General features: G+C 44.8%; 1 protein-coding gene across 1 annotated transcript in view; it reads right to left on the bottom strand.

Annotated features, from left to right (window-relative positions):
• Window positions 1-16,803, bottom strand: part of NEGR1 (neuronal growth regulator 1) — a 2,122,935-nt gene that overhangs the window by 137,661 nt on the left and 1,968,471 nt on the right. The gene's annotated exons all lie outside the window — the stretch shown is intronic.

Below are 16,803 nucleotides of genomic sequence, written 5' to 3'. Positions count from 1 at the left end.
GCTCAGTTTTACATGTTAAACCAATACTAACTGAGGATTTTACTGTTTCTACACTTTTTTCTTTATCTGAAGTAAAGGGGGCTTGCTACATTATGAATTTAAAAGACCAAGGGGGACACCAACATTTTAAGAATTTTAGTGTTGTTATAATGCACATTTAGCTGCCTTATGAAAACTGTTTGTGCTTGATGTATATATATTTTAAGATATCTCTGTTATGGTCATATTGTTATATGCTGAATAAAGATTATTATTATTATTATTATTATTATTATTATTATTATTATTATTATTATTATTAGTATTATTATTGTTGTTATTATTATTATTATTATTATTATTATCATTATTAGTGTTGATTTATAAAATTGTTGCGAACAAAAATCAATAAATAAAATATTGTTGTTTAGAATATCACTTATATATGTATACTGCTCTATATAAGTTGTTTGTCAATTTGTTTGATTAGTGTGTTTATTAAAACAATTTATATAGGAAACTTGTGAAATTCTGCTTGTTTATTAATGTATTTAATTTGTTTGTTTTTATGTTACTGTTAAATAGTATTGGGATGTTGGGTTTTAAGAGGATAAAGGTGGGGAGGTTTGTTTAATATGTATTTTTAAATTTGATTGTATGTGTAATTTTTAGCAATTTGCAAATTCATCATTTAATATTTTTTTCATTGCTATTATAAACTTATTTGTTTTGATAAATAAAAACACTGGGAATAGTGTGAGCTTAATGTGAATTTTATCTTTATATTTAGTTGATTTAAAAATAATGGGAAATTAAAATAGTTACATTTTAATTTGTATACTGCATATATTTATTTAAATTGTATTCAAATATTTATTTTAAAAAATAAATTTGAAAAATATATTTTGTAAAATTAAACATATATTTGTTTTGCTTTTTGAAATATTTTCTTTTCATTTTTAATAATTTCTGTGTTCATTTTTTTCAAGTGCAAATAATTGTATAAATATATTAATATGTTTTAATGTGTCAATTATGAATACACAATTATATTCAAGATGTACTAATTCAGATTTATTTGTCACAAATTATACTTATATTTCATATGTATTATATTTTACAAACAAAAATGATTTTTATTGGTAATGAACATTTTCATATTTATATTTAGGTTTAAAACAAATAATTGGAAAATTTTGTTTTATTTCTAATTATGCATAAATTAATTTGCTTTCATTTAATAAAAAAATATATCATATGGTATTGTTTCATGTTAAATATATAGATTTATTTTGGTAAAAACGTGTTTTACTATGGAGTATGCATTTTATATGTAACGCTTTTAGTGTTTACTACGTTCTCCTATTTTGTTTTGATAAACATGTGAGTAGTAAATGTTAATGCTTTAGTGTCCAACACCTACCTCAAAATGGTTTATTTTTGAGTGGGAACAGTACATGTGACTCCTTTAGTGTTCACCAAGTTCCACAAAAGTGTTGAGTGGGAATAGCAAATGTTTGACCTGGCATCCTTGGTATGATATCCCCAATCCTTTTGCCTCTACCGCATGTCTTTTTGACTGTGTCCTGGACAATGTTTATTATGATTTAGGTGCTCCGGACACTTTACCACTGCTGATCCGTGCTAAGGTGCAAGAACTCCTTGAGGAAATTGTGATTATCATTGGTTCTCCATGATTGCATATTTGATTTACAAAGCAGTCCCCAGTCAAGTGCACTTAGGGTGCTCAGGTTCTATAAATCAAATCCTAGTAGTGGGCCTTCAGCACTAGTAGCCTTTCAAATGTGTCTCAGACCTGCCACTGCAGTGTCAGTGCCCACACTTGCCAGGTCCTGAACCCTCTCTTTTATTACAATAAGTCACCCGTAAGATAGGATCAAGGTAGCCCTGTGGAAAGGGTGCAGTGTATGTGAAAGGTGGGACATTTGCTGGTGGGTTTTACATGTCCTGATAGTGAAATACTGCCACTTCCGTTTCTCACTATTGGAATGCCTGTCTATCCCATAGGTTATCTTTGGAGCTGCCTGAAAACATTGGGAATTTCAATTTGGAAGAGATAGAGATTTGGAGTTTGTAGTTTGAGCTCCCTAAGCTCAGAATTTAAAAATACCTATTTTAGTGAAGATGGTGTTTAAATTGTGTGTTTGAAAATGTCACTATCAATAAGTGGTAATTTTCTTCTTTACCATGATGTGTGCTTCTGCCTGCTTGTGGATTCAACTTCTGGTTACGCTGACAGGGGTTGTTTGCACATTCACTCCAGACACTCACTCAGAGGGAGCTGAGGTGTGCCCTGCACATCCTGATGGGTCTTCCTGAGCTAGAGTGGTGGGAGGAATAGTCACTGACCCCTAAATAGGGCTGTGTCTGCCCTTCACAATGCTGTCTCCACCCCTTGTAGTGTTGATGGATCAAGGAGGACAGAACTGGTTCTAGTAAGCAGGAGAGACTTTCTTTGAAACCTGCACACTTCAAAGGCTGAAAGTAGTATAAGTAGTGGGGCCCTAGCCCTAGAACTTTAGAACACTTCTGAACCAGGAGTTAACTCTGCCAAGGAGAAGAGCTGAAGAGTTGTAATGAGGAGTACTGCCCCTTTGCTGTGCGTTGCTTTGCTGGGTTGGCCTGCAGTTGATGCTTCTGCTTTGGAGATGACAAAGACTGTACTTTGCTGTGTATCATGTTTGAGAAGAGTCTTCAAGGGCTTGATGTAGAGCTTTCCTCCTGTTAATAAGTCTCAGGGACACAAAGACTTCACCTGTAGCATCCCTGATCTTCTCTGGAGTTCTGACCTGCCTTGTAGTGCCAACTCTAGTTCTTGGCCTTTTGAGGTTGTTTTGCCGCTCCTGTTGTGGAAAATCCAGGCATCGCCTTTTGCAAACTGCCATGCGGTTGAAAGACCACATTCATCACCGCGGTGTGGCTGAAAATATCGATGCAGTGCCTGTCCATGGCTAAATAAATGGACACAGCATGAGTCCTGAGCTCTGAATCTCTGAAGTCTGAAACTCCCACTCTGACTCCAATGCCTGGAAAAATCGACGCATAACCTGTCTGCAGCTGTAAAAATCGATGCATCGCCTAGATTGCCACTGCATTAACCCATAGCACCCGGATTGTCTCATACATGTCACCCATGCACCAAATCTACATTGACGCTGGGCTCTCAGTAAGAAACCGATGCATGGCCTCCCCTCGCAGTAAGGAACCGACGCATCACCTACCCTGTGTGGTAATAAGGAACAGATGCATAACCTCCCCTGGAGATAGGAGTCAATACATCACCTTCCCCGTGAGTAAGGAACAGATGTAGCACCTTCCCTGTGCCTGTTTTCATCCTGTAATTTTGACGCATCTAAGTACTTTGTGCTAAGAGTGATGCATCCATAGTTTTCTATGGACAGAACTGTTTTTACCTTTTAAAAGTAATATTTTGATATCTGTATGTTGGGCTTTTGTCATTTTGGTCTTGTTCTGGTCAGATAAATATTTGCTATTTTTCTAATGTGGTGTGGAGTTTTTTTGTGATGTTCTCACTGTGTTACTGTGTGGGTGCACACATGCTTTACACATTGCTTCTGCAGTTTAGCCTCACTGCTCTGTACCTAGGTACCAGAAGGAGAGCACAGGCCAACTTAGATGTGTACTTTACTCATCCTGACTAGAAGGAAGGGTCCCTACTTGGAAAGGATATATACCACTGCCAACTAGCGACCCCCAATTCTAACAGTAAATGTGACCCCTTTAGTGCCCAATACTTCTCCAAACTACTTTAGTTTGGAATGGAAATGGGAAATGTAAAGCCTTTAGTGTCCAACACCTTCCACAAAATGGTTTAGTTTGGAGAGGGAAAAAGTAATGTGGACCTTTAGTGTACAACACATTTCTCAAAATGGTTACGATCCGATTCTGAATTGTAAATGTGACCCCTTTAGTGTCCAACATCTTTGCCAAAATGCTTTAGTTTAGAGTGGCAATACTACAAGTGACCTCTTTAGTGTCCATCAACTTTCTCAAAATGGATCAGGATGGAATGGGAATAGGGAATGTGGCACCCGTTGTGTCCAACACCTTCCCCAATATGGTTAGACTGGGGTGGGACCCCTTTAGTGTCCAACAACTTCTACAAAATGGCTTAGCTTGGAATGGGAATAGAAAATGTGACCCTTTTAGTGTCTAATGCATTCCCCACACTGGTTTAGATTGGAGTGGGAATAGTAAATGTTATTCATTTAAATACTATTATCCTGCCCAAAATAGATTACTTTGGACTGGGAATAGGTAATGCAACCCCTTTAGTGTCTGAAAGGCTGGGGCTCTAGGGCCCAGTCAATGTTGTACATGCCTGACAAACTCAGTGTGAACTGGACCTGTGAAATTAAGCTTATCAAGGACAACCAATAGCATAACCAAGTGCCATGCATGTGTAGGGAATGTATAAGTGCAACTCGTGGAAGCAAACACAGCACTAACAGCATGTGTCACATATCAATCAATCAGGGGTTTGTTAAGCACAACTATTCACCAGTAAGGTTGTCAATGCACTGGGGGTAGAGGGGTGCAGGTTCTAGATAAAGTAGATGTAAGGTACACTCAGGAACATGGACACATGTCCTTGCAGAACTTTACAATGGTATGACAAGTTAACACCCTTCATGTGTGGATAAACAAATATCAAATTTTAATATACCTAACACATATCCAACATACATTATAGAGACAACTTCAACCTAAATTATGTGGCCAGTGGCCAGGACAAACCAAAATACTAATCATACAATATAATACCCATGCAATGGCTGCACCAATTGGAGTTCATGCCACATATACACCCATCCAACATTACCCCTTGTCCTGTGTACGTCCAGCACTGGGGAAAAGGTCACATCATGCTAACTAGGGATCAAACAAACACAACTGTAGTTGCACATCATTAACTATAAAAGAACATCAAATAATTAGAATAGTAAGGGCAGAAATAATGTCTTCCAAAAAATGAAAAATTGTATTTCAACTCGAACTATCCATCAATGGAAACAAAGGCCAATGGCCAGTCCATTCATATTACTAATCATAGGAGATGGGTCACTTGTACCTGTATTAGAACCAGGGTCAGGTATGTTGACCGTCTTGAAAACCCTCATTCACTTACAGGAGTAGTCGAGCGGTATATTTTTATATTCCGCTTTTTATATCAACGTGAAAGCATCATCATTGTTTTATTTTGGGAAAGTATGCTTTCCTCCACCCATATGTTAACCGACTGGTGATAACAGTAGTAGCGATCACTAATAAAGATCATGGTTGAGTGGGGGGGGGTAAAATTGCCTACATCTCCATACTACAGAAACATTATTCAGTTAGAGATGGGGCAAAGTAAAATCGGGTAGTGGGCCTATAGAAACGTTACTAATCTATAGCACCTGTTTGTCGATGTGAGTGGTCGACATGTTTCAGCCGTTCTGGCGCCCAGCTGAGTCAGGGGGCTTCCTTCAGGACCAGTGCAAAAGTGAGATTGCTAATTAATCAGCCTTCGAGCGTGGGTCAGTAACTCACCCTACTTTATTGGTTGTTATCGGTCAAAAGTACCTATAACTTAAAATCCACAAATCGGGCTTCTTCGTGGGACCGGCTGGTTCATTACCCTGATGGCATCAGGTTACCATAGATAGAGTCACATAACCTGACGTAACCTGACGCCGTACTGGGGGGTGGAGGGGCAGAGGTTTAGGGATGGGTGGGTCTGTGTGTGTTGCTGTGTTGTCTGCGGGTATGGTTGTGAGTGTGGATAGGTCTGTGTCTGTTGCAGTGCTATCTGCAGGTATGGGTCTGGCTGTGGAGTCTTCTGTGTATTTTGCTGTGTTGTCTGCGGGTAAGGGTGTGGCTGTGGAAGGGTCTGTATGTGTTGCTGTATTGTCTGCGGGTATGGCTGTGGAAGGGTCTGTGTCTGTTGTCTGTGTTGTCTGTGGGTATGCTGGGGTTGGGGGGTGAGTTTCTGCTGTGTATGTTGGAGTTTATTGGATGTTTTTTGATTGTGTATGATGCTTGTATCTGATGAAGAGTGTGCTTGCTGAGGTGTTTGTGCTTGGGATAGGAATGGGAACAGGAAATTTGGATGGGAAAGGGGCAAGAGCTAGGGTGATGGGAGGAGCGCTGCAGTGAGAAAGGAGATCTGAGCCTGCAGATATTGCAGTGTGAATGCCTTATAGGTAGGCCACCATCTGGTTCAGCTGGTTGCCTTGCCCCTTGATGGCATTCAGGATTGCACTCTGACCTAGGTAGATGGTCCTGGAAAGGTCAGTAGCCTCCTCACTTAGGGCAGCAGGGCTAAAAGGGCATGGGGTGAGGTGCCTGGAGTGAAAGAGATTACATCCCTCTTTGGGGAGCGGGACCGGCCAACTTGATGGGGACAACAGGGAGGCTGGCAATGGAACTGGGGGTGGTGGACAAGGATGAAGACGGTAATGATCCTGTAGGGTTCACCACCACTCAGGAGTGTTCACTGGAGAATGAGTCAGAAGATAATGAGCTTGAGCTGCTGTCATCTGATGCACTACCTAAACTCTCCTAGTCACTGGGTCCCTCCATGTCTGACATCTCAAGTCTGGAACCGCTGTGACCCGCTGTGTTCCCAACATTGGCCCCTTCTCCTTCACGTGCTATGGATATATCTGAAATGACATGTAACTTGGGTTTATTGCAACTGCATTTCCACACCTCAGCATCACAAATCAACAGAAAACCGTATAATTCACTCAATAGGCTGCAATTAGCATGAGCATATGCATGCATGCAACATAACCTGCAAGCAGTTTGTTCCACTCATGTCATAACCCCAGACAGGCCCAAATGCATTGATTGAGTTGTCTACACTCTATCCTCATGTCCATACTAGGAAAGTTGCATACTTTGGCACTTGTATTACACCATTGTAGAATTATAGGATGTATACACGTTTGAGATTGCGCATTGCTCACACAAGGCCCTGAGTTAAACAAATCTACCTATTACTCATAACACTTCTCATTGCACACTGATGACACTCCAAATTACATCATATGTCCACTACCTGAAAAGTCAAGTAAAATCTGTTCACATGACGTTTATCTATGTATCACATTTAGCAGATAAAAACCCCATAAAACATTGAGGTCCAAACATTTGGGAGATGGATACTCAGAATTCACACATAATATGACTCTGTCTAACTATACGGACATCCTCAATCCTGCTAGTGCAGGTGATAACGTCAGTCATAGATTGTATATCCACAAGCTAAAAGGTTTTGGGTGTCTTTAATTATCTATGACACGAAGATGTGGGATCACTAGAGTCCCAATGGGCAGCCACATCACACCACACTTTAGTATTGCATACTCAGATTGCTTTGTACACACTCACATATGATCCCTACAGTTCAACATCTAGCTCCCTCTTGCATGTCACTAGTCAGTGAATGAATGTTTTGAAACACTCTTGCAGACGAACCATCAGCTGGCAAATGAACATAAGTCAACATGTAGGCTCTAATACTCATGGCACCAGTGATGTTTGCATCCAGTACTTAACAATGGTAACCGTTGTATAGTCATTGCATATACTGTGCACACTATGTGATGTCATGTCACATGTATTAGGGCCACCATCACATGAATGACTGTAGTGAGGGAACATCACTCCTCATACAAGGAAGACAAGTTGCCTGTGTGGTAAAAGTGTCTCCCAGCTTTCCTACGAACATGAAATGATTACTTGCTTTACTCAGCCAGATGTCCGTTATATATTTGGATGTGGACGAGACTCAGCTGTGTTCCAGGTCAGAAAGACAATAGACACAGCACAGCAGCATGCACGTACTACCAGATCTACACTAACAGTGACTCATCTTGTTTGTGGCACATGGGTCACCATCAATATGGTTGGTGAAATGCCTGTGACACTCAAAGTTGGCAATATAACTTCTATGACTCTGGCCAGGACTCACCCCCATGTATCTGCTGTTTGGCCCTCAAATGCCCATCAATCTGCAGATAAGCCACCACAAGTAGGTGGGCCATCACAGCGAGCGCCCCTTCCATGATGGGAGGACTTCCCCTGCTGGACCTCCATGATCTTTCGTGTCCAACGCTGCAAGCCCTCTCACCTCTTGCTGCAGTAGATGCTACGCCATTTAGAGACCCCCCAGGTTAAACACCTTCTGGGTGATGGATCTCCAAATGACCTTCTTCTGATGGGTGTTGACCTGTATGGATGCAACAGATGTAGGGACAGATTGTAACTGGAAGTTTGAGGATAACTGTAGGGTTGATATACATTTTGCTTCCAGTACAAGAATTCTTCAAGAGTCAACATAATGCATGCATCCATGTCATATGCTAAGCACAACTAAAGCATGGATGCACGCTGCTGTGGTCATCTGATGACTAACCTCAACCCTGGTCATGGCCAACACTGACTTAAGCAGCCCACTAACATTGTGTAGTTCCGGGCAATCCTACATGGAATGGGATGTGTGGTACCTTGACACACAGCACACCATTTGGATTTTCTGAAGGGTAAACTTGCTGTGCATGATTGTCCAGACATCTTTACTGCCAGGCCATTGCAATGATGCATATAGTCCATAGAGGCGAGTAACATAGTATACACACACCATCCTTAAGACTAAGGTCACAATGTAAGGGCTGGTATGTGTGTCACTGAGAGCTACCTCTCTGGGGGATGTGAGTACATGTGAACTACTGATTGGGATATCATAGTACATCTGAATACGTTTGTGTGGTATGTATTCCTATCAGAGGACACATCTTTTGCCATTTCTGGTACTGTAACTGGGATGACATTTGACACACTTATATCTGTTGTGTGAAAGGAAACATTGTAACCAAGTAGATGATTCACATTTTAAAATCTATTCTGAAATAACCCACTATCTACACTGTTCATGTCTCATGTGTGCAATAGGCCTGAACAGCAGAACCAACACTATTTGGAAAGTGTCAAGAGCCCTGTGTGAGTAAGGGTACTGTCATTAGTGACAGACACATATTGACAATATGGGTCAATGGAAAGTAGACTCAAGTCAGGGGGTCATCTCAGTCACCATTCCTTATATTATCCATGTAACAGCTAAATGGGCTATTAGAGGTACAGATAACTCTTTCTGGGAACATCCATGAGTCAGCAGGTCTTCAGGGATATAACACTTTTGCCACAGTAACTTTGGTCCTGGCTGGGCCATGGGCCAGACTGCCCACAACTCATTGACAGGCATGCATTGCTCTCTGCAGGCTCAGCCTACTGATCCCACATGAACCTCACATTTCTACCACTTCAATACATAGAAGTGAATTTTCTGCCCATCTTTTTTTTGTGATTCATAAAGGGGGTGGTGATGGACAGAGTATCTGAATTAAGCAGAACACTCCTACCCAGTCAAAAGATCAGGGCTTGATCCATCACCCTTTTTTAGCTCACTGCACCATCCCAGCTCAGAACCTGGCTACATGCAAATTAGTCTGACCCTGGCCCAGTGCATCATGGGAACAGGGCAGACCAAACTACCAAGCCAATTCTTTACTGGAAAGGAAACAAGCTTCCGGGGACCGGTTTCTGGCATTACAGCCGCCTTCGGCCCGGCTTGCTTGAATCCTGATGGTGCAGTGAGCAAGGGATTCATGTCTGAGCATACCCTTCCACTCCTATAGTGGCCAAAACGATTCATAAAGGGGGTGGTGATGGACAGAGTATCTGAATTAAGCAGAACACTCCTACTGAGTCAAAAGATCAGGGCTTGATCCATCACCGTTTTTTAGCTCACTGCACCATCCCAGCTCAGAACCTGGCTACATGCAAATTAGTCTGACCCTGGCCCAGTGCATCATGGGAACAGGGCGGACCAAACTACCAAGCCAATTCTTTACTGGAAAGGAAACAAGCTTCCGGGGACCGGTTTCTGGCATTACAGCCGTCTTCGGCCCGGCTTGCTTGAATCCTGATGGTCCAGTGAGCAAGGGACTCATGTCTGAGCATACCCTTCCACTCCTATAGTGGCCAAAACGATTCATAAAGGGGGTGGTGATGGACAGAGTATCTGAATTAAGCAGAACACTCCTACCCAGTCAAAAGATCAGGGCTTGATCCATCACCGTTTTTTAGCTCACTGCACCATCCCAGCTCAGAACCTGGCTACATGCAAATGAGTCTGACCCTGGCCCAGTGCATCATGGGAACAGGGCAGACCAAACTACCAAGCCAATTCTTTACTGGAAAGGAAACAAGCTTCCGGGGACCGGTTTCTGGCATTACAGCCGTCTTCCGCCCGGCTTGCTTGAATCCTGATGGTGCAGTGAGCAATGGACTCGTGTCTGAGCATACCCTTCCACTCCTATAGTGGCCAAAACGATTCATAAAGGGGGTGGTGATGGACAGAGTATCTGAATTAAGCAGAACACTCCTACCCAGTCAAAAGATCAGGGCTTGATCCATCACCGTTTTGTAGCTCACTGCACCATCCCAGCTCAGGACCTGGCTACATGCAAATTAGTCTGACCCTGGCCCATTGCATCATTGGAACAGGGCAGACCAAACTACCAAGCCAATTCTTTACTGGAAAGGAAACAAGCTTCCGGGGACCGGTTTCTGGCATTACAGCCATCTTCGGCCCGGCTTGCTTGAATCCTGATGGTGCAGTGAGCAAGGGACTCATGTCTGAGCATACCCTTCCACTCCTATAGTGGCCAAAACGATTCATAAAGGGGGTGGTGATGGACAGAGTATCTGAATTAAGCAGAACACTCCTACCCAGTCAAAAGATCAGAGCTTGATCCATCACCGTTTTTTAGCTCACTGCACCATCCCAGCTCAGAACCTGGCTACATGCAAGTTAGTCTGACCCTGGCCCAGTGCATCATGGGAACAGGGCAGACCAAACTACCAAGCCAATTCTTTACTGGAAAGGAAACAAGCTTCCGGGGACCGGTTTCTGACATTACAGCCGTCTTCGGCCCGGCTTGCTTGAATCCTGATGGTGCAGTGAGCAAGGGACTCATGTCTGAGCATACCCTTCCACTCCTATAGTGGCCAAAACGATTCATAAAGGGGGTGGTGATGGACAGAGTATCTGAATTAAGCAGAACACTCCTACCCAGTCAAAAGATCAGGGCTTGATCCATCACCGTTTTTTAGCTCACTGCACCATCCCAGCTCAGAACCTGGCTACATGCAAATTAGTCTGACCCAGGCCCATTGCATCATGGGAACAGGGCAGACCAAACTACCAAGCCAATTCTTTACTGGAAAGGAAACAAGCTTTGGGGGACCGGTTTCTGGCATTACAGCCGTCTTCGGCCTGGCTTGCTTGAATCCTGATGGTGCAGTAAGCAAGGGACTCGTGTCTGAGCATACCCTTCCACTCCTATAGTGGCCAAAACGATTCATAAAGGGGGTGGTGATGGACAGAGTATCTGAATTAAGCAGAACACTCCTACCCAGTCAAAAGATCAGGGCTTGATCCATCACCGTTTTGTAGCTCACTGCACCATCCCAGCTCAGAACCTGGCTACATGCAAATTAGTCTGACCCTGGCCCATTGCATCATGGGAACAGGGCAGACCAAACTACCAAGCCAATTCTTTACTGGAAAGGAAACAAGCTTCCGGGGACCGGTTTCTGGCATTACAGCCGTCTTCGGCCCAGCTTGCCTGAATCCTGATGGTGCAGTGAGCAAGGGACTCATGTCTGAGCATACCCTTCCACTCCTATAGTGGTCAAAACGATTCATAAAGGGGGAGGTGATGGACAGAGTATCTGAATTTAGCAGAACACTCCTACCCAGTCAAAAGATCAGGGCTTGATCCATCACCGTTTTTTAGCTCACTGCACCATCCCAGCTCAGAACCTGGCTACATGCAAATTAGTCTGACCCTGGCCCAGTGCATCATGGGAACAGGGCAGACCAAACTACCAAGCCAATTCTTTACTGGAAAGGAAAGAAGCTTCCGGGGACCGGTTTCTGTCATTACAGCCGTCTTCGGCCCGGCTTGCTTGAATCCTGATGGTGCAGTGAGCAAGGGATTCATGTCTGAGCATACCCTTCCACTCCTATAGTGGCCAAAACGATTCATAAAGGGGGTGGTGATGGACAGAGTATCTGAATTAAGCAGAACACTCCTACCGAGTCAAAAGATCAGGGCTTGATCTATCACCGTTTTTTTAGCTCACTGCACCATCCCAGCTCAGAACCTGGCTACATGCAAATTAGTCTGACCCTGGCCCAGTGCATCATGGGAACAGGGCAGACCAAACTACCAAACCAATTCTTTACTGGAAAAGAAACAAGCTTCCGGGGACCGGTTTCTGGCATTACAGCCGTCTTCGGCCCGGCTTGCTTGAATCCTGATGGTGCAGTGAGCAAGGGACTCATGTCTGAGCATACCCTTCCACTCCTATAGTGGCCAAAACGATTCATAAAGGGGGTGGTGATGGACAGAGTATCTGAATTAAGCAGAACACTCCTACCCAGTCAAAAGAACAGGGCTTGATCCATCACCGTTTTTTAGCTCACTGCACCATCCCAGCTCAGAACCTGGCTACATGCAAATTAGTCTGACCCTGGCCCATTGCATCATGGGAACAGGGCAGACCAAACTACCAAGCCAATTCTTTACTGGAAAGGAAACAAGCTTCCGGGGACCGGTTTCTGGCATTACAGCCGTCTTCAGCCCGGCTTGCTTGAATCCTGATGGTGCAGTGAGCAAGGGACTCATGTCTGAGCATACCCTTCCACTCCTATAGTGGCCAAAACGATTCTTTAAGGGGGTGGTGATGGACAGAGTATCTGAATTAAGCAGAACACTCCTACCCAGTCAAAAGATCAGAGCTTGATCCATCACCGTTTTTTAGCTCACTACACCATTCCAGCTCAGAACCTGGCTACATGCAAATTAGTCTGACCCTTGCCCAGTGCTTCATGGGAACAGGGCAGACCAAACTACCAAGCCAATTCTTTACTGGACAGGAAACAAGCTTCAGGGGACCGGTTTCTGGCATTACAGCCGTCTTCGGCCCGGCTTGCTTGAATCCTGATGGTGCAGTGAGCAAGGGACTCATGTCTGAGCATACCCTTCCACTCCTATAGTGGCCAAAACGATTCATAAAGGGGGTGGTGATGGACAGAGTATCTGAATTAAGCAGAACACTCCTACCCAGTCAAAAGATCAGGGCTTGATCCATCACCGTTTTTTAGCTCACTGCACCATCCCAGCTCAGAACCTGGCAACATGCAAATTAGTCTGACCCTGGCCCAGTGCATCATGGGAACAGGGCAGACCAAACTACCAAGCCAATTCTTTACTGGAAAGGAAACAAGCTTCCGGGGACCGGTTTCTGGCATTACAGCCGTCTTCGGCCCGGCTTGCTTGAATCCTGATGGTGCAGTGAGCAAGGGACTTATGTCTGAGCATACCCTTCCACTCCTATAGTGGCCAAAACGATTCATAAAGGGGGTGGTGATGGACAGAGTATCTGAATTAAGCAGAACACTCCTACCCAGTCAAAAGATCAGGGCTTGATCCATCACAGTTTTTTAGCTCACTGCACCATCCCAGCTCAGAACCTGGCTACATGCAAATTAATCTGACCCTGGCCCAGTGCATCATGGGAACAGGGCAGACCAAACTACCAAGCCAATTCTTTACTGGAAAGGAAACAAGCTTCCGGGGACCGGTTTCTGGCATTACAGCCGTCTTCGGCCCGGCTTGCTTGAATCCTGATGGTGCAGTGAGCAAGGAACTCATGTCTGAGCATACCCTTCCACTCCTATAGTGGCCAAAACGATTCATAAAGGGGGTGGTGATGGACAGAGTATCTGAATTAAGCAGAACACTCCTACCCAGTCAAAAGAACAGGGCTTGATCCATCACCGTTTTTTAGCTCACTGCACCATCCCAGCTCAGAACCTGGCTACATGCAAATTAGTCTGACCCTGGCCCATTGCATCATGGGAACAGGGCAGACCAAACTACCAAGCCAATTCTTTACTGGAAAGGAAACAAGCTTCCGGGGACCGGTTTCTGGCATTACAGCCATCTTCGGCCCGGCTTGCTTGAATCCTGATGGTGCAGTGAGCAAGGGACTCATGTCTGAGCATACCCTTCCACTCCTATAGTGGCCAAAACGATTCATAAAGGGGGTGGTGATGGACAGAGTATCTGAATTAAGCAGAACACTCCTACCCAGTCAAAAGATCAGGGCTTGATCCATCACCGTTTTTTAGCTCACTGCACCATCCCAGCTCAGAACCTGGCTACATGCAAATTAGTCTGACCCTGGCCCATTGCATCATGGGAACAGGGCAGACCAAACTACCAAGCCAATTCTTTACTGGAAAGGAAACAAGCTTCCGGGGACCGGTTTCTGGCATTACAGCCGTCTTCGGCCCGGCTTGCTTGAATCCTGATGGTGCAGTGAGCAAGGGACTCATGTCTGAGCATACCCTTCCACTCCTATAGTGGCCAAAACGATTCTTTAAGGGGGTGGTGATGGACAGAGTATCTGAATTAAGCAGAACACTCCTACCCAGTCAAAAGATCAGAGCTTGATCCATCACTGTTTTTTAGCTCACTGCACCATCCCAGCTCAGAACCTGGCTACATGCAAATTAGTCTGACCCTTGCCCAGTGCATCATGGGAACAGGGCAGACCAAACTACCAAGCCAATTCTTTACTGGACAGGAAACAAGCTTCAGGGGACCGGTTTCTGGCATTACAGCCGTCTTCGGCCCGGCTTGCTTGAATCCTGATGGTGCAGTGAGCAAGGGACTCATGTCTGAGCATACCCTTCCACTCCTATAGTGGCCAAAACGATTCATAAAGGGGGTGGTGATGGACAGAGTATCTGAATTAAGCAGAACACTCCTACCCAGTCAAAAGATCAGGGCTTGATCCATCACCGTTTTTTAGCTCACTGCACCATCCCAGCTCAGAACCTGGCAACATGCAAATTAGTCTGACCCTGGCCCAGTGCATCATGGGAACAGGGCAGACCAAACTACCAAGCCAATTCTTTACTGGAAAGGAAACAAGCTTCCGGGGACCGGTTTCTGGCATTACAGCCGTCTTCGGCCCGGCTTGCTTGAATCCTGATGGTGCAGTGAGCAAGGGACTTATGTCTGAGCATACCCTTCCACTCCTATAGTGGCCAAAACGATTCATAAAGGGGGTGGTGATGGACAGAGTATCTGAATTAAGCAGAACACTCCTACCCAGTCAAAAGATCAGGGCTTGATCCATCACAGTTTTTTAGCTCACTGCACCATCCCAGCTCAGAACCTGGCTACATGCAAATTAATCTGACCCTGGCCCAGTGCATCATGGGAACAGGGCAGACCAAACTACCAAGCCAATTCTTTACTGGAAAGGAAACAAGCTTCCGGGGACCGGTTTCTGGCATTACAGCCGTCTTCGGCCCGGCTTGCTTGAATCCTGATGGTGCAGTGAGCAAGGAACTCATGTCTGAGCATACCCTTCCACTCCTATAGTGGCCAAAACGATTCATAAAGGGGGTGGTGATGGACAGAGTATCTGAATTAAGCAGAACACTCCTACCCAGTCAAAAGATCAGGGCTTGATCCATCACCGTTTTTTAGCTCACTGCACCATCCCAGCTCAGAACCTTGCTACATGCAAATTAGTCTGACCTTGGCCCAGTGCATCATGGGAACAGGGCAGACCAAACTACCAAGCCAATTCTTTACTGGAAAGGAAACAAGCTTCCGGGGACCGGTTTCTGGCATTACAGCCGTCTTCAGCCCGGCTTGCTTGAATCCTGATGGTGCAGTGAGCAAGGGACTCAGGTCTGAGCATACCCTTCCACTCCTATAGTGGCCAAAACGATTCATAAAGGGGGTGGTGATGGACAGAGTATCTGAATTAAGCAGAACACTCCTACCCAGTCAAAAGATCAGGGCTTGATCCATCACCGTTTTTTAGCTCACTGCACGATCCCAGCTCAGAACCTGGCTACATGCAAATTAGTCTGACCCTGGCCCAGTGCATCATGGGAACAGGGCAGACCAAACTACCAAGCCAATTCTTTACTGGAAAGGAAACAAGCTTCCGGGGACCGGTTTCTGGCATTACAGCCGTCTTCGGCCCGGCTTGCTTGAATCCTGATGGTGCAGTGAGCAAGGGACTCATGTCTGAGCATACCCTTCCACTCCTATAGTGGCCAAAACGATTCATAAAGGGGGTGGTGATGGACAGAGTATCTGAATTAAGCAGAACACTCCTACCCAGTTAAAAGATCAGGGCTTGATCCATCACCGTTTTTTAGCTCACTGCACCATCCCAGCTCAGAACCTGGCTACATGCAAATTAGTCTGACCCTGGCCCAGTGCATCATGGGAACAGGGCAGACCAAACTACCAAGCCGATTCTTTACTGGAAAGGAAACAAGCTTCCGGGGACCGGTTTCTGGCATTACAGCCGTCTTCGGCACGGCTTGCTTGAATCCTGATGGTGCAGTGAGCAAGGGACTCATGTCTGAGCATACCCTTCCACTCCTATAGTGGCCAAAACGATTCATAAAGGGGGTGGTGATGGACAGAGTATCTGAATTAAGCAGAACACTCCTACCCAGTCAAAAGATCAGGGCTTGATCCATCACCGTTTTTTAGCTCACTGCACCATCCCAGCTCAGAACCTGGCTACATGCAAATTAGTCTGACCCTGGCCCAGTGCATCATGGGAACAGGGCAGACCAAACTACCAAGCCAACTCTTTACTGGAAAGGAAACAAGCTACCGG

This window comes from Lissotriton helveticus, chromosome 1_2 (genome assembly GCF_964261635.1).
Source record: "Lissotriton helveticus chromosome 1_2, aLisHel1.1, whole genome shotgun sequence".
NCBI lineage: Eukaryota > Metazoa > Chordata > Amphibia > Caudata > Salamandridae > Lissotriton > Lissotriton helveticus.
This window is presented reverse-complemented; position numbering and strand designations above follow the sequence as displayed.